This window comes from Scyliorhinus canicula, unplaced genomic scaffold (assembly GCF_902713615.1).
Source record: "Scyliorhinus canicula unplaced genomic scaffold, sScyCan1.1, whole genome shotgun sequence".
NCBI classification, from domain to species: Eukaryota; Metazoa; Chordata; class Chondrichthyes; order Carcharhiniformes; family Scyliorhinidae; genus Scyliorhinus; species Scyliorhinus canicula.
The window spans coordinates 2,802,320-2,821,358 of record NW_024055728.1 but is presented as its reverse complement, the minus strand read 5'-3'; positions in this window follow the sequence as shown (position 1 = coordinate 2,821,358).

Here is a 19,039-nt window from a genome sequence, read left to right as displayed (position 1 = left end):
GTGAATGAGAAGGATTAAAAATGAATGAATGGATTGACTTGTCCACGTGGGAGACTGGGGACCAGACACTGAACCTAAAGTTGTTTAATATGAGGCTGTATTCTGGATTAATGCTGCCGGCTTAGACATTGTGATCAAACGAGACTTGAGTGAAACGCCCTGGAATTAATTACAATTATGATTCAGCGAGTTGCGGACTTTGCAATTGCCCCTTTCTCTCACTCTCTTTACCTCTCTTTTTCCCTTTCTCAGATTCTGCCTCTCTCTCTCTCTGACTACCTTTCTTTATTTTAACCATCTCTTTCTCTCTATGACTGCCTGTCTCACTTCAACTGTCTCGCTTCCCCTTTGCCTGTCTGTCACTCCTTCTGCCTCTCTCTCTCTGACTGCCTGTCTTTCTATTAACTCACTCTCTCTCACTCTCGCTCCCTCAGCCTGTCTATTTCTGGGACTAGTTTAGCACAGGGCTAAATCGCTGGCTGTTTAAAGCAGACCAAGCAGGCCAGCAGCACGGTTCGATTCCCGTACCAGCCTCCGCGAACAGGCGCTGGAATCTGGCGACTAGGGGCTTTTCACAGTAACTTCATTGATGCCTACTCGTGACAATAAGCGGTTTTCACTTTCATTTCACTTCATTTCTCGTTCTGCTTCTCTCTCAATGACTGCCTGTCTCTATTTTAACTCACTCTCTCTCCCTTTTCCTGCCTGTACCTCGTTCTGCCTCTCTCTCTCTCTCCCTGCTTGACTCTCTTTTAACTCTCTCTCACTCCCTTTGCCTGTTTGTCTCTCATTCTGTCTCAATCTCTCTCTGACTGCCTATCTCTCTGTGTGTCTCTTTTAACTCTCTCTCTCTCTCTCTCCCTCTTTCTGACTGCCTGTCTCGCTCTGTTACCTCTATTTTTCTCTCTCTCTACAGAGACTGTAAAGCTGGCGTGTTATTGTGCAGTAAAAGTCCCCAAACTTGTTTCCAACTGTGGTGGGGGCGGGTGAGAACCCTTCCTGGGATAACTGGGGAGGGCGACACTTAGCTGTCAGCATGTTGTTGTTCTGGGATGTTGCTGGGTTACAGGTGACCGTGTGTGTGCATTCCTCCAACAGAGCTAGTCGCAAAAACAGAGAGAGAGAGAAAACCTGGAGGTGGCAGGATTGATGTAGAGAGAGAGTCACAGCTTGTTAGTGCTGGTGGGGCTTTAATGAGGGCCGAGTCTCTCCATTGAATTCTGATTTATGAGGGTTCTGAGGTGGGAGGCAAGAGACAGGGTGGGGAGATAGAGACTGAAAGACAAAGAAATGAAATGAAAATCGCTTATTGTCACGTTAGGCTTCAATTAAGTTACTGTGAAAAGCCCCTAGTCGACACATTCCAGCGCCTGTTCGGGGAGGCTGGTACGTGAGGTGGAGAGAGGTGGACGTTGGAGAGAGAGATACTTAAAAAGAGGGGGATAGAGAAAGGGAGGTACGGTGAAAACAGAGGGAGAGATAGCCAAACATAACTGGGGTGGGGTGGGGTGATGGGGTCAAAAGGCACGGGGTGATGGGGTCAAAAGGCACGGGGTCTGGGGGTAGGGGTCCAGTGTGCAGTCCCTCCCAGTTAACTTTTTTTTAGAAAGTGCGACTTCACAATAACTCCAATCTTGAGAGAGTTGATTTGAACTTTCATCGATTTGACCCATTCGGTCCTAACCGCCCCCCCCCCCCCCCAACCTCATCCCCCACCCCACCCTCCACCACTCAACTATTCCCTCTCTCTTCAGCTCCTCCTCTCTATAATTTCCTCTTAAATAAAATGCAACAAACACCAATGTGATTTGTGCTACTTTGAATAGGGAGGCTGAGGGGAGGGAAATGTGTGTATGGCGGGGGCCGGGCGGAGGTGAGGAGTTTCGGGGCGGTTGTTAAGAGAGACACAGGATCTGGGCTGGTCCCCTGTGGTCCTGCCCCTCATGAGATGGTCTTGTGGGATCCTGATGTGCATAGCAACATGTAGACAGGAACGTATCGACCTCCTTAATGTTCCTGAGGTCCTGGAATTGATTTTCTAAATGTAAGGTTGTGTAAAGGAGTGTTTATAATCCCCAAATATCTCTTGCTTGGTGAGGCCACAGCTTGTGTATTGTGCCCAGTTTTGGTCTCCGGGTTTGAGGAAGGACATTCTTGCTATTGAGGGTGTCCAGCGAAGGTCCACCAGACTAAATTCCGGGATGGCAGGGCTGACATATGTAGAATGATTGGATCGGCTGGGCTTCTACTCAATGGAGTTCGTAAACATTTGAGGAGATCTGACAGCAAACATATAAAATCCTGATGGGACTGGACAGGCTGGATGCGGAAACAATGTTCCCGATGTTGGGGACTTCCACAACTAGGGGTCACACTCTGAGGAGTCACACTTTGGGCAGCACGGTAGCATTGTGGATAGCACAATTGCTTCACAGCTCCAGGGCCCCAGGTTCGATTCCGGCATGGGTCACTGTCTGTGCGGAGTCTGCACATCCTCCCCGTGTGTTCGTGGATTTCCTCTGGGTGCTCCGATTTCCGCCCACAGTCCAACGTTGTGTATGTTAGGTGGATTGGCCATCATAAATTGCCCTTAGTGTCCACAATTGCCCTTAGTGTTGGGTGGGGCTACTGGGTGATGGTGATAGGATGTACGTGTTGACCTTGGGTAGGGTGCTCTTTCCAAGAGATGGTGCAGACTCCTTCTGCACTAAATTCTATGCTCTATGAGAATCAGGAATCAGCCATTCAGGGCTGAAGACTCTGAGAATAAGGGATGAGCCATCCAGGACTGCAGGCACTGAGAATAAGTGGTGAGCCATTCAGGGCTGAAGACTGTGAATAAGGGGTGAGCCATTCAGGGCTGATGACTCTGAGAATAAGTGGTGAGCCATTCAGGACTGAAGACACTGAGAATAAGGGGTGAGCCATTCAGGGCTGAAGACTCTGTGAATAAGGGGTGAGCCATTCAGGGCTGAAGACTCTGAGAATAAGGGGTGAGCCATTCAGGGCTGATGACTCTGAGAATAAGGGGTGAGCCATTCAGGACTGAAGACACTGAGAATAAGGGGTGATCCATTCAGGGCTGAAGACTCTGTGAATAAGGGGTGAGCCATTCAGGGCTGAAGACTCTGAGAATAAGGGGTGAGACATTCAGGGCTGAAGACTCTGAGAATAAGTGGTGAGCCATTCAGGAGTGGTCTCTGAGAATAAGAGATCAGCCATTCAGGACTGAAGACTCTGAGAATAAGGTGTGAGCCATTCAGGGCTGAAGACTCTGAGAATAAGGGGTCAGCCATTCAGGACTGAAGACTCTGAGAATAAGTGGTGAGCCATTCAGGACTGAATTCTCTGAGAATAAGGGTGAGCAATTCAGGACTGAAGTCTCTGAGAATAAGGAGTCAGTCATTCAGGGACGAAGCCTCTGAGAAAAAGGGTCAGCCATTCAGGGCTGAAGACTGATAATAAGAGATCAGCCATTCAGGACTGAAGTCTCTGAGAAAAATGGGTGAGCCATTGAGGGCTGAAGACTGAGAATAAGGGGTGAGCCATTCAGGGCGGAAAACTGAGAATAAGTGGTGAGCCATTCAGGAGTGAAGACTGAGAATAAGGGGTCAGCCATTCAGGTCTGAAGAGTGAGAATAACGGGTCAACCATTCAGGGCTGAAGAATCTGAGATTAAGGGGTGAGATATTCTGGACTGAAGACAATGTGAATAAGGGTTGAGCCATTGTGGACTGGAAACCCGAAGAATAAGGCTTAAGTCATTCTAGCCTGAGAGCTAATCTGGTTCAGTCAGACAGACTAATCACACTTAGGTTAGCAGAGAGTCGAACTCAAGAGAACTCATTTAACTCTGTGACAGATTCAATTAATCAAATGGAACTAACATCAAGGTCTGGAGTCTATTTCAGTTGTAGCCGGATCCAGTTACAGCCCGTGTTCTCTCAGTGTGCATAACACGACAAGTACGGCTTTGTGCATGGGAGATCCGGCTGTACAAATTTGTTGGAGGTCTTTAATGTGACCAGGAAGGTAGATGAGGGCAGGGCAGTTTTAGTCGTCTGCATGGACTTCAGTAAGGCCTTGATAAAGTTCCACATGGTAGGCTGCTCTGGAAGGTAAAGGTAAGATGGAATCAAGGGAGAGCTGGCAGGAAGCAGAGGGTAACGTTGGAAGGGTGCTTGTTGTACTGGGGGCTTGTGACTCGTAGTGTGCCTCAGGGCTCAGTGCTGTGCCCATTGCTGTCTGTTATCTATATCAATGATTTCAATGAGAATGTAGAAGGCATGATCAGTAAGTTTGCAGATGTCACTAGAACAGGTGGACAGTGAGGAAGAAGATCAGAAATTGCAGCAGAATCTTTATCAGCTGGGTAAGTGGGCCATGAAGTGGCAAATAGAACAAAGAACAAAGCACAAAGAAAATTACAGCACATGAACAGGCCCTTCGGCCCTCCCAGCCTGCGCCGATCCAGATCCTTTATCTAAACCTGTTGCCTATTTTCCAAGGTCTACTTCTCTCTGTTCCCCAGCCGTTCATATATCTGTCCAGATGCAACTTAAATTATGCTATCCTTCCGCCTCTACCACCTCAGCTGGCAAAGCATTCCAAGCACCCACAACCCTCTGCGTTAAAAACTTTCCACGCAAATCTCCCTTCAACTTTTCCCTTTCACCTTGAAATCGTGACCCCTTGTAATGGGATAGCTTGTTGCTGTCCATCCTGTCCATACCTCTCATAATTTTGTAGACCTCAATCAGGTCTCCCCTCAACCTCCGTCTTTCCAATGAAAACAATCCTCAACCTTTCTTCATAGCTAGCACCCTCCTCTGAACCCTCTCTAAAGCATCCACATCCTTCTGGTAATTTAGCGATTAGAACTGCACGCAGTATTCCAAATGTGGCCTAAACAAAGTCCGATACAATTGTAACTTGATCTGCCGACTCTTGTACTCAATTCCCCGAACGATGAAGGCAAGCATGCTGTATGCCATTTTGACCACTCTATCGAACTGCGTTGCCACCTTCAGTGTACAATGGACATGAGCTCCCAGATCTCTCTGTACATCAATTTTCCCCATGACTCTTCCATTGATCATGTAGTCTGCTCTTGAGTTAGATCTTCCAAAATGCATCACCTCGCATTTGCCTGGTTTGAACTCCATCTGCCATTTCTCTGCCCAACTCTTCCATCTATATATATTTTGCTGTATTCTCTGACAGTCCACCTCGCTATCTGCAACTCCACCATTCTTAATATCATCTGAAAACTTGCTCATCAGACCACTTATACATTCGTCCAGATCATTTATGTATATCACAGACAACCGTGGTCCGAGCACGGATCCCTGTGGAACACCACTAGTCACCTTTCTCCATTTTGAGACACTCTCTTCCACCACTACTCTCTGTATCCTGTTGCCCAGCCAGTTCTTTATCCATCTAGCTAGTACACCCTGAACCCCATACAACTTCACTTTTTCTATCAACCTGCCCTTGGAAACTTTATCAAATGCTTTACTGAAGTCCATGTATATGACATCTACAGCCCTTCCCTCATCAACTAACTTTGTCATTTCCTTAAAGAATTGTATTAGGTTTGTAAGACATGCCGTTCCCTGTCCAAAACCACGCTGCCTATCACTGATTAGTCTATTTTCTTCCAAATGTGAATAGATCCTATCCCTCAGTATTTTCTCCAACAGTTTGCCTACCACTGACGTCAAGCTCACAGGTCTATAATTCCCTGGATTATCCCTGCTACCCTTCTTAAACAAAGGAAGAACATTAACATGTGGGTCTGTGTTTGTGTTTGTGTGTGTCTGTATATGTGCCTATGTGCGTGTGTGTGTGTCTGTCTGTCTGTTTGTGTGTCTGTGTCTGTGTGTTTGTGTCTGTGTGTATGCCTGTGTGTGTGTCTGTGTTTACGTGTGTCTGTGTGTCTGTCTGCGTGTGTGTGTGCCTGTCTGTGCGCCTGTATGTGCATGTTTGTGTCTGTGTGTGCGTGTTTCAGTACCTGTGTGTGTGTCTCTTTGTGCATCTGAGTTTGTGTGTGTGCCTGTGTGTGAGTGTGTGTCTGTGAGTGTGTCTATGTTTATGCATATGTGTGTGTGTCACTGTGTTTACGTGTGTCTGTGTGTGTGTCTGTGTGTGTGTCTGTCTGTGTCTCTGTCTGTGTGTGCGTGTTTGTGTCTCTGTGCGTCTATGTGCATCTGCGTCTGTGTGTGTGCCTGCGTGTGTGTCTGTGAGTCGGCATGTTTGTGTGTCTGGGTGAGTGTCTGTGTGTGCCTGTGTGTGCGTGTCTGTGTATGTGTGTGAGTCTGTGTGTGTGTACATCTGTGTGTGTGTGTGTGTCTGTGCGTGTGTGTTTCTGTGCATGTGTATGTGTGTGTCTCTGTGTGTGTGTATCTATGTGTGTGTATCTGTGTGTGTGTGGCTGTGTCTGTGTGTGTGTGTCTGTGTGTGTGTGTGTGTGTCTGTGCCTGTGAGTCCGTCTGTATATGTGTGTTTCTAATGTGTGTGAATGTGTGTGTGTCTGTGTGTGTGTCTGTGTGCGTCTGTGTGTGCCTGTGCGCGTTTCTGTGTCTTTGTTTGTGTCTGGGCGCGTTTGTGTGTGTGTGTCTTTGTGTGTGTGTATGCCTGTATGTGTGTGTGTGTCTGTGTGTGTGTGTATCTATGTGTGTGTATCTGTGTGTGCGTGTGTCTGTGTTTATGCCTGTGTGTGTGTGTCACTGAGTTTGCGCGTGCCTGTGTGTGTTTCTGTGTGTGCGTGTCTGTGTGTCTGGGTGTGCGTGTTTGTGTATCTGTGCCTCTATGTGCACCTGCGACTGTGTGTGTGTCTGTGAGTCTGTATGTGTGTGTGTGTCTGTATGTGTATGCCTGTGTGTGTGTGCCAGTGTGTGCGTGTCTGTGTCTGGGTGCGAGTCTGTGTGTGTGTGGGTATCTGTGTGTGTGTCTGTGCGTGTGTGTATCTGTTTGTGTGCGTGCCTGGGTATGTGACTGTGTGTGTGTATATGTGTGTGTGTGTGTCTGTATGTGTGTGTCTCTGTGTTTGAGGATCTATGTGTGTGCATCTGTGCGTGTCTGTCTGTGGCTGTGTGTGTTTGTCTGTGTGTGCATCTGTATATGTGTGTGTATCTAATGAGTGTGTCTGTGTGTGTCTGTGTGTGTGTTTGTGTCTGTGCGTGCTTGTGTGTGTCTGTGAGTGTGTGTGTGTGTGTGTGTCTTTGTGTGTGTCTGTGTCTGTGTGTGTGTCTGTATATGTGTGTGTATCTAATGTGTGTGAATGTGTGTGTGTGTGTGTTTATGTCTCTGCGTGTTTGTGTGTGTGTGTCTCTGTGTGCCTGTGTGTGTGTCTGTGTGTTTGTGTCTGAGCGTGTTTGTGTGTGTGTGTGTCTGTGTGTGTGTGCCTGTGTGTGTGCGTGTCTGTGTAAGTGTGTATCTATGTGTGTATGTGTGTGTGTGTGTGTGTGTGTGTGTTTATGCCTGTGCGTGTGTGTCACTGTGTTTACGTCTGCCTGTGTGTGTGTGTATGTCTGTGTTTGTGTGTGCGTGTTTGTGTCTCTGTGAGTCTATGTGCATCTGCGTCTGTGTGTGTGCCTGCGTTTGTTTCTGTGAGTCTGTATGTGCGTGTGTCTATGTGTGTGTCTGTGTGTGTGTGTGTGCCTGTGTGTGTGTGCCAGTGTGTGACGTGTCTGTGTCTGTGTGTGAGTCTCTGTGTGTGTGTGTGTGTGTGTCTGTGCGTTTATGTATATCTGTGTGTGCGTGTCTGGGTGTGTGTCTCTGTGTGTGTGTATCTGTGAGCGTGTGTCTGTGCGTGTGCGTATCTGTGTGTCTGTGTGTCTGTGCGTGTGTGTCACCTCTCAGGCCCCCTTTCCCTAATCCCCTCTCTGCCCGTCCCCGTTTCCCTAACTCTTCCTCTCTCCCACAGCACCCCTTTCCCGAACCCTTCCCCTCCCCAGCCCCCCCCTTTCCCTAACCCTTTCCCTCTCCACACCCAGCGCTGCTTTCCGTAACCCTTCCCCTCCTTCAGCCCCGTTTCCCTAACCCTTCCCCTCCCTTCCCCAGCCCTCCATTCCCTAACCTTTCACCGTTCCCCCTGCCCCTTTCACCTAACCCTTCCCTTCTGCCCCCTAGCCCCCCTTTCCCTAACCCTTCCCATCTCTCCCCAGCCCCCATTTCCCTAACCCTTCCCCTCTCTCCCCAGCCCCCTTTCCCTAAGCATTCCCCGCCTTCACCCCAGCTCCCCGTTCCTTAACCCTTCGCCTCTCCCCCAGCCCCCTTTCCCTAAACATTCCCCACCCCAGCCCCCTTTCTTAAACCCTTCCACTCCCCCAGTCCCCCTTTCCCTAATCCTAACTCTCTAACCCCTGCCCCCCTTTCTCCAACACTTCCCCTCTTCCCATCCCCACTTTCCCTAACCCTTCCCCTCTCCCCAGCCCCCCTTTCCCTAACACTTCCCCCACACCCAACCCCCTTCCCCTAACCCTTCCCCACCCAATCCACCCTTTCCCTAGCTCTTCCCCAATCTCCACCAGCCCGCCTTTCCCTAAACCTTCCCCCCTACCCCCGCACCCTTTCCACAACAATTCCCCACTCCCCCCAGCCTCACTTTCCCTAACCCTTCCCCTCTCACCCCAGTCCCCCTTTCCCTAACCCTTCCCCTCTCTCCACAACCCCTTTCCCTAAACCTTACTCTCTTCCCCAGCCACCCTTTACCAAACCCTCTCTCCCCCAGCCTCGCTTTCCCTAACCCTTCCCCTCTCTCCCCCAGCCCCCGTTTCCCTAACCCTTCCTCTCTCCCACAGCCCTCCTTTCTCTAACACTTCACCTCTCCACCCTAGCCCCGCTTTCCCTCAACACTTTTCCCCCGTAGATCCCTTTCCCTAAACCTTCCCATCTCTCCCCAGCCCACCTTTCCGTAACCCTTACCTTCTCTCTCCTAGCCCCCTTTTCCCTCACACTTCCCCTTTCCACCCGCAGCCCCCATTTCCTCACCCTTCCCGTCCCTCCCCATTCCCCCGTTACTTAACCCTTAGCCTCTCTCCCAGCCCACCTTTCCCTAACCCTTCCCCTTTCTCCACACCAGACCCCCTTTCCCTAACACTTCCACTCTCCTCCAGCCCCCCTTTCCCTTACCCTTCCACTCCTCCAGCCCCCCTATCCCTAAGCCTTCCCCTCTACCTCCTGCCCCCTTTCCCCAACCCTTCCCCTCCCCCTCCCCAGGCCCACTTTCCCTAACGCTTCTCCTCCCCATCAACCCTTTCCCTATATCTTCCCCACTCTCCCACGGCCCCTCTTTTTCTAACCCAGCCCCTCTCTCCCCTAACCCCCTATCTCTAAACCTTCCCTCTCCCCCACAGACCCCCTTTCCATAACCCTTCCCCTCTCCCCATCTCACCTTTCCCTAACCATTCCACCCTCCCCCAGCCCTCCTTCCCTAACCCTTCACCCCTCTCACCCAGACCCCCTTCCCTAACCCCCAGTCCCCCTTTCCCTAACCCTTCCCCTCTCCCCTAGCCCCCTTTCCCTATCCCCCTCTTCCTCCCAGACCCCTATCCCTAACCCTTCCCATCTCTCCCCACCAGCTCAACTTTCCATAACCCTTCCCCTCTACATCCAGCCCCACTTTCCCATCCCCCTCTCCCCAGCACCCCTTTCCCTAACCCTTTCCCTCTCTCCCACGATCCCCCTTTCCCTAACCCATCCACTCTTTCCCCCTAGCCCCCTTTCCCTCACCCTTCCCCTCTCCCCTGCCCACCTTTTCCTAACCCTTCCACCCTCCCCCATAGCCCCCTTTCCCTAACCATTCCCCACACTACCCAGCCCCCCTTTCCCTAATCCTCTCTTCCCCCTGTCCCCCTTTCCCTAACCCTTCCCCCTCCCCAGCCCCCTTTCCCAAACCCCCTTTCCCCCCAGCCCCCTTCCCTAACCCTTCCCCTCTCTCCCCACCAGCCCAACTTTCCCTAACCCTTCCCCTCTACATCCCAGACCCACTTTTCCATCCCCCTCTCCCCAGCCCACCTTTCCCTAACCCTTCCCCTCTCTCCCCCGATCCCCCTTTCCCTAACCATTCCCACCTCTCTCCCCACCCCCCTTTCCTAACTCTTCCCCTCCCCCACAGCGCCCCTTTCCCTAACCCTTCCCTTCTCCCCCCAGCATATTTCCCTAACCCTACCCCTCTCCCCTAGCCCCCCTTTCTCTAACCATTCCCCTCACCTCCAGCCACCATTTCTCAAACCCTTCCCCTCTACATTCCAGACCCACTTTTCCATCCCCCTCTCCCTCAGCCCTCCTTTCCCTAACCCTTCCCCTCTCTCCCCGATCCCCCTTTTACCTAACCATTCCCATATCTCTGCCCAGCCCCCCTTTCCCTAACCCTTCCCCTCCCCCCCAGCGCCCCTTTCCCTAACCCTTCTCTTCTCCCAGCATATTTCCCTAACCCTACCCCTCTCCCCTTGCCCCCATTTCCGTAACCATTCCCCTCCCCTCCAGCCACCCTTTCCCTAACCCTTCTCCTCTACCTCCTGCCCCCTTTCCCCAACACTTCCCCTCTCGCCCCCCAGACCCACTTTCCCTAACCCTTCTCCTCTCCTCCCAGGCCCATTTCCCTAACACTTCCCCCCCCCCCACACAGCCCCCCTTTCCCTAACGCTTCCCCTCCCCATCAACCCTTTCCCTCTATCTTCCCGTCTCTCCCCCCAGCCACCCTATCCCTAACCCTGCCCCTCTCTCCCCTAACCCCCTTTCTCTAAACCTTCCCTCTCCTCCACATACCCCCTTTCCCTAACCCTTCCCCTCTCCCCATCCCACCTTTCCCTAACCCTTCCACCCTCCCCCAGCCCTCTTTCCCTAACCCTTCCCCCTCTCACCCAGACACCCCTTCCCTAACCGCCTCTTCCCCCAGTCCCCCTTTTGCTAACACTTCCCCTCTCCCCAGCCCCCTTTCCCTATCCCCCTCTTCCTCCCAGACCCCTATCCCTAACCATTCCCATCTCTCCCCACCAGCCCAACTTTCAATAACCCTTCCCCTCTACATCCCAGCCACACTTTCCCATCCCCTCTCCCCAGCCCCCTCTTTCCCTAAACCTTCCCCTCTCTCCCACGATTCCCCCTTTCCCTAGCCCTTCCCCTCTTTACCCCAAGCCCCCCTTTCCCTCACCCATTCCCCTCTCCCCTGCCCACCTTTCCCTAACACTTCCACCCTCCCCCATAGCCACTTTCCCTAAACCTTCCCCACACTCCCCAGCCCCCTTTTCCCTAACCCCCTATTCCCCCCAGTCCCCCTTTCCCTAACCCTTCCACTCTCCCCCAGCCCCCCTTTCCCTAACCCCCTCTTCCCCCAGCCCCCTTTCCCTAACCCTTCCCCTCTCTCCCCACCAGCCCAACTTTCCATAACCCTTCCTCTCTACATCCCAGACCCACTTTCCCATCCCCCTCTCCCCAGCCCTCCTTTCCCTAACCCTTCCCCTCTCTCTCCCGATCCCCCCTTTCCCAAACCATTCCCACCTCCCTCCCCAGCCCCTCTTTCCCTAACCATTCCCCTCCCCCCAGCGCCCCTTTCCCAAACCCTTCCCTTCTCCCCCCAGCATATTTCCCAAACCCTACCCCTCTCATGTAGCCCCCCTTTCCCTAACCATTTCCCTCCCCTCCAGCCACCCTTTCCCTAACCCTTCCCCTCCCCTAGCCCCTTTCCCTAACCCTCCCCCATTCCCCCAGCACCCTTTTATAACCCTTCCCCTCTCACCCCCCAGCGCCCCTTTCCATAACCCTTCCCCTCCCCCCAGCATATTTCCCTAACCCTACCCCTCTCCCGTAGCCCCCCTTTCCCTAACCATTTCCCTCCCCTCCAGCCACCCTTTCCCTAACACTTCCCCTCCCCCTAGCCCCCTTTCCCTAACCCTTCCCCATTCCCCCAGCCCCCTTTTTTAACCATTCCCCTCTTCCCCCAGCCCCCCTTTCCCTAACCCGTCCCCTCTCTCCCCCCCAGCCTCCCTTTCGCTAACCCTGCCCCTCTCTCCCCTAACCACCTTTTTCTAAACATTCCCTCTCCCCCACAGACCCCTTTCCCTAACCCTTCCCCTCTCCCCATCCCACCCTTCCCTAACCCTTCCACCCTCCCCCAGCCCTCTTTCCCTAACCCTTCCCCCTCTCACCCCAGCGCCCCTTTCCCTAACCATTTCCCTCCCCTCCAGCCCCCCTTTCCCGAACCCTTCCCCTCTCTCCCCAGCCACCTTTTCCCTAACCCTTCCCCTCTCTCCCTCGCAACCCCCTTTCCCTAACCCTTCCCCACCCCTGCCACCCCTATCCCTAACACTTCCCCTCTCCCCAGCCTCCCTTTTCCTAATCCTTCCGCTCTCCACCCTCAGCCCCCCTTTCCCTACCCTTCCCTTCTCTCCCCAGACCCCTTTCTCTAACCCTTACCCTCTCTCATCCCAGCCCTCTTTCCCAAACACTTCTTCTCTCTCACCTCCCAGTCCCCCTTTCCCTAACCCTTCCCTCTTCCCCCAGCTCCCTTTCCCTAACCCTTAACCTCTCCCCAGCCCCCATTTCCCAAACCCTTAACTTCTCTCCCCCAGACCCCCTTTTTATGACACTTCTCGTCCCCCAGACCCCTTTCCCTAACCCTTTCACTCTACGGCCCAGCCACCCTTTCCCTAACTCTTAACATCACCGTGCCAGCCCCCATTTCCATAATCTTTAACCCCTCTCCCCAGACCACCTTTCCATAACCCTTCCCCTCCACCAGCCCCCATTTCCCTAACCCTTAACCTCTCTCCCCCTTTCCATAACCATTCCCCTCCCGCACTACCACCCTTTCCCTAACCCTTTCACTCTCTCCCCCACACCTCCCTTTCCCTAACCCTTCCACCCACCCAGCACACCTTTCCCTAACCCTTCCCACCCCCTCTCCCCAGCCCCCCTTTCCCTAACCCCCTCTTCCCCAGTCCCGCTTTTCTCTAACCCTTCCACTCTCTCCCACCAAGCCCACCTTTCCCTAGCCCTTCCCCTCTACCCCGCAGCCCCCTTTTCCCATCCCCCTCCCTCCCAGCTCCCCTTTCCCTAACCCTTCCCCTCTCTCCTCCGAGCCCCACTTTCCCTAACCCTCCCCTCTCTCCCCTCGCCCACTTTCCCTAACCCCCTACCCCCGATCACTCCTTTCCCTAACCCTTCCCCTCTCCCCCAGCAATTTTCTCTAACCCTTCCCCTCTCCCCCAGTCCCTCTTTCTCGAACCCTTCCTCTATCTCCCCCAGCCCCCCCTTTCCCTAACCCTTCCCCTCTCTTCCCTAGCCCCCATTCCCTAACCCTCACCCTCTCGCCCCCAGCCTACCTTTCCCTAACCCTTCCCCTCTCCCCGAGCCCCCGTTTCCCTAACACTTCCACTCTCTACCCCCAGCACCCTATCCCTAACACTTCCCCTGTACCTCCGAGACCCCCTTTCCCTAACCCTTCCTCTCTCCCACAGACCCCCTTACCCTAACTGTTCCCCTCTATACCCGCAGTCCATCTTTCCCTAACCCTTCCCTTCCCTCACTCGCAGGCCCTCCGTGATGCCCTTCCTGGCCGATCTCCTTGTTTCCCACCATTTTGTGAAAGTACACGGCGGCCATTTCATGTCAGTTCATGGCGGCCATTTTATGTCAGTTCACGGCCCTTGTGTCCTCAGTGCCGTAGGCAGCTATGCTAACCACTGTGGCCCGTGCCACACACACTGAGACCTTTTTTTAGTTGTACAGTTTGGTGTAAAATAAACTGAAGGAAAGAGTGGTATTTAACCAGTTACATGTTGGGATATGTGGAGAGACAGACGGATCGGGGGGACCTCGTAAACCGGTCAGTGAAAGTGGACAGCGGGGAGCAGCCAGCAGTTGAGAAGACTAAAGATGTGTTGCCCTTCATTGCAAGGGGGATTTGAGTTGATAAGTGGAGATGTCTTACTGCAGTTATACAAGGCCTTGGTGAGACCACACCTCGAGTAGTGTGTACAGTTTCTGTTTTCCTAACTAAGAAGGATATAGTTGCCAGAGAGGAAGTGCAGCGGATGGTCAATCGGCTGCTAGCGAGGTTTGACGGATTGTCCCCCCCCCAGGAACAGGTGCTCCCTCCCCAACAGCCACCACTGCCAGTGACCCCCACGCAGCCAGCACTGCCAGTGCTCCTCCCCCACAGCCAGCACTGCCAGTTCTCCTCCCCCACAGCCAGCACTGCCATGCTCCCCACCCCCACAGACAGCACTGCCAGTGCACCACCCCAGACATCACTGCCAGTGCTCCCCGCACAGCCAACACTGCCAGTGCCCCACACCCCGCAATCAGCACTGCCAGTGTTCCACCCACAGCCAGCACTGCCAGTGCCCCCTCCCACAGACAGCACTGTCAGTGCTCCCCCCACAGTACACCATTGCCAGTGACTCCCACAAAGCCAGCACTGCCAGTTCTCCCCCACAGCCAGCACTTCCAGTTCTCGCCCACGGACAGCACTGCCACTGCTCCCCCACGCAGCCTGCACTGCCAGTGATCCCCACAGCCAGCACTGATATTGCTCCCCCAACAGCCAGCACCGCCAGTGCCCCTAACACAGCCAACACTGCCAGTGACTACCACACTCACAGCCAGCACTGACATTGCTCCCCACACAGCCAGAAATGCCAGTACCCCCCTCAGTCAGCACTGTCAGCACTCCCCCATAGCCAGCACTGATATTGCTCCCCCCACAGCCAGCACCGCCAGTGCCCCTACCACAGGCAAAACAGCCAGTGAACCCCACCCGCACAGCCAGCACTGACATTGCTCCCCACACAGCCAGAAATGCCAGTACCCCCCCTCCCCCTCAGTCAGCACTGTCAGCACTGCCAGTGCAGCTGTTCTTGAAAATACAGAAAAATGTGTCATTTGAAACATGGAAGTCTGGCAATATCTGGTCTGAGAGGATACAGAGAAAGATCCCACAAAAAGTTAATAGCAGTTGCAAAGAGCAGGATTATAAAATGCAGATTATTTCTCACAAGCAGGCTTATCAAAAACACAGCATCCTTGTGGTAAGCTAAAACAATGGCTCACACCTTCATTGAAAGGAACTATCACAGGAAGCATCTGGAAAAGCATGGATGAGAGTTTCAATTGAATTAAGTGACGAATGTTTAAAACAGGCAGGTCTTTCAAGTCATAACCAAGTTAGATATTAGCATACAGCTAAAAGCAAAGTCTCACGCCCTAATTGAAATAAACTCTCTGAGTAAACAGCTGGAAAGGACGGAGGATGCTCAGTCGAATTTGGTGTCAATTCTAACTGTAAAATTCTACGAAAATCAAGTCAAATAAAAGAAAATTGGAGACGACCTGTCTACGAGAGACATAATTTAAATTCAAAATCAAAGGCACAGTTATGAGCTGAGGACAATTGGAAAATTAAACGGTTCGAAGTCACAGAAATAAAAGTAACACATATTGAAACCAAAGCATTTTAATCAGATCTGAGAGGTGACGTTATGCCCAAAATGAATAATTAGTTCTATTCAAATGTTTACATCAAAGAAACTTTTTAACAATCAAAGTGAAACAAGCTTATTTACAATAAAGTCGTTAAAAATTAATAACTTTGCGAAAGGGAATACAAACACGAAGAAAGGGGACAGCCAGCAGAGCCAGAGCCAGCTCTCACAGCTCGGTACATGGGAAGGATAGGACACAGCAACCGAGTTCACCAGCGAATACATCACATGAAGACCAGATTTTAAAGAAGATTGATTGTCACGGTGGGCCTGAAGGTCCCTTCAACCAACAGGACGGATCCTGGAGCACGATCTTTTTACCTTTCTGTTAAGAATGTGTTTACAGCTTTTTAAACAAAAATTATAATAATAAAATAACTTAAAAGTTTTAAACTGAAACAGTGGTTATTAGCCTACTTTACTTATTTAGCAACGCAGGACCCAGGACATCGATGCTACTAAGGGGTAAAATTCTTCGGTGAAGGTAAAGGTTATACCGGGGATAACTTGAAAATATAGTTTGACCGGAATTGCACCCACCGAAGCCTGCATTGGAGTCAGGGAGTGAGAATCCCTGTTCACCATTTAGACTATCGACCCTTTTTTGGCATGGGGGGAATTCTAAGAATAGTGGTGAGTATTAACTTCACACCCCTCCCACAGCCAGCACTGCCAGTGCTCCCCCACAGCCAGCACTGCCAGTGCCTGCCCACTTTCAGCACTGCCAGGGCTCCCACAACAGCCAGCACTGCCAGTGCTCCCCACAGAGCCAACTCTGACAGTGCTCCTACCCACAGATAGCACTACCAATGCCCCCCCCACAGCCAGTACTGTTAGTGCTCCCCCGACAGCCGCACTGCCAGTGCCCCAACAGCCAGCACGCCCAGTGCTCTCTCCCCACAGCCAGCCCTGCCAGTGCCACCCCCGCAGCCAGCATTGCCAGTGCTCCCCCACAGCCAGCACTGCCAGTGCTCCTCTCACACAGCCAGCACAGACAGTGCTTCCCTCCACTGCCAGCAATGCCAGTGACCCCCCCCCCACAGACAGCACTGCCAGTGCCCACACAGCCAGCACTTCAAGTGCCCCTCCCACAGTCAGCACTGCCAGCTGATTGGCTGAGAGGCTGTCAGGCAACGGCTGGAGCTGCTGATTGGCTGAGGCTGTCAGTCAGCGACTGGAGCTGCTGATTGGCTGAGAGGCTTTCAGTCAGTTTGGTTTACTCATTAATGTAATTATTGATGTGACCGGATATTTTACCGCGATCTTGATCTGCTCCCTGAACCTGGACTGAGTCACCACATAAATAAATGTGTTTGTGCAGCAATTTACATCCCGCAGCATAAATCCGACTGTTTGTAAATTATTTTGAGGAAGGGTGAGGTAATATAATCCTCTCACTTCGATATAGAAAAATTTAATAACGTACACGGTCCAGAGGAGAATGAAAGTTCCGGAGATGCTGAAGAGTAAAATCATTGACTTCCTTCTGCTCTCCATCTCTGGGTCTGTGCGATTGTCTCCCTGACTCTGAGCCCTCAGTGTCTTCCGCACCCGACTGGTGAGTAAAATGTGTCTGACTGTCAGAGCGTTGATCAATAGGATTGAGAAGAACGGGATCAATGGGGTTAAAAGCCGATCAAACCAGTTATATCCAACCCATACCGGGTGAGTCCAATAGCTGCTCTTTGTCAGACAGCCCCACTGGACATTGTCGATCATCCCCATAGGTTCATATATAAAGTACACAGGGATGTTTTTCACACACAGCAGGAGGCCGCTTGTTGAAAGAACCACAACCGCAGTTTTCCCGGTGCAATATTTAGTTTTCAGTTTCTGGCAGCGAATGGCCACATATCGATCAGAGGAGAAAGTGAGTGTGAACCAGACAGAACAGTCCCTGGCTGCAGTCAGCAGGACAGAGTTAACAGTACACACAGGCGTGAGGGACAGGAAATTCAGGGGGAAATAACAAACATTGATCATAGTTAGTATGGGGTTAATGATAATATACAGCAGATCAGCCGTTGCCATGGCCACCAGGTAGCGAGTGGTGCAGGTAGAGAGACCACACTTCCCCCGACACAGAATCACAATTCCCAGTAAATTAACTGCCAGAGAGAGAAAGGAGAGACGCGGGAAATTACTGGATAATCAATCTCCCTGTCTGAACATAATTTCAGCATCAATATAAAGGACAGTGGTGGGTGGGGGTGTTGTGAGAGGAGTGGGCACAGAGATTAACATTGCAGAGAGGGAAGTAGAAAATGTAACGCCAGTGTTAAAGATGGGGAATGCGGGAAAAAGTGTGAATTGCTGCCCTGTCAGTTTCATGGCAGTGGGAGGGAAACGTTTATAATTCAGATACCGTTGGGAGAGGTTACATTTCTCATTTAGTCTGATTTGCAGGATTCATTCAGGCCGACCATGTTTCACACCAGGTACCAAGAAAAGGGAAGGACGGTAGAAAGAGTGAAAATCGACCGTATATATCTAAGGAAATAAGGGAGAGTATCAAATTGAAGGAAAAAGCATACAAAGTGACAAAGATTGGTGGGAGACTAGAGGACTTGGAAATCTTTAGGTGGCAACAGAAAGCTATTGAAAAAGATATAAAGCAGAGTAAGATAGAGTATGAGAGTAAACGTGCTAAGAATATAAGAACAGACAGTAAAAGTTTCTACAAATATATAAAACAAAAAAGAGTGGCTAAGGTAAATATTGATCCGTTATAGGATGAGAAGGGAGTTTTAATAATGTGAGATGATGAAATGGCTGAGGAACTGAACAGGTTTTTTGGGCCAGTCTTCACAGTGGAAGACAAATATAACATACCAGTGACTGATAGAAATGAGGGTATGACAGGTGAGGATCTTGAAAGGATTGTTATCGCTAAGGAGGTAGTGATGGGCAAACTAATGGGGCTAAAGGTAGACAAGTCTCCTGGCCCTGATGGAATGCATCCCAGTGCGAAAAGAGATGGCTAGGGAAATTGCAGATGCACTCGTGATGATTGACCACAATTCACTAGACTGGGGTGGTCCCGGTGGATTGGAAATTTGTAAACGTGACACCACTGTTTAAAAAAGGAGGTCGGCAGAGAGCAGGAAATTATAGGCCATTGAACTTAACTTCGGTAGTAGGGGAGATGCTGGAATTTATCATCAAGGAAGAAATAGAGAGGCATCTGGATATAAATTGTCCCATTGGGCAGACGCAGCATGGGTTCATAAAGGGCAGGTCGTGCCTAACTAATTTTTGGAATTTTGTGAGGACATTACCAGTGCAGTAGATAACGGGGTGCCAATGGATGTGGTATATCTGGATTTCCAGAAAGCCTTTGACAAGGTGCAACACGAAAGGTTGCTGCATCAGATAAAGATGCATGGAATTAAGAGTAAAGTCGTAGCATGGATAGAGGATTGGTTAGTTAATAGAAAGCAAAGAGTGGGGATTAATGGGTGTTTCTCTGGTTGGCAATCAGTAGCTAGTGGTGTCCCTTAGGGATCCGCGTTGGGCCCACATTTGTTCACAATTTACATAGATGATTT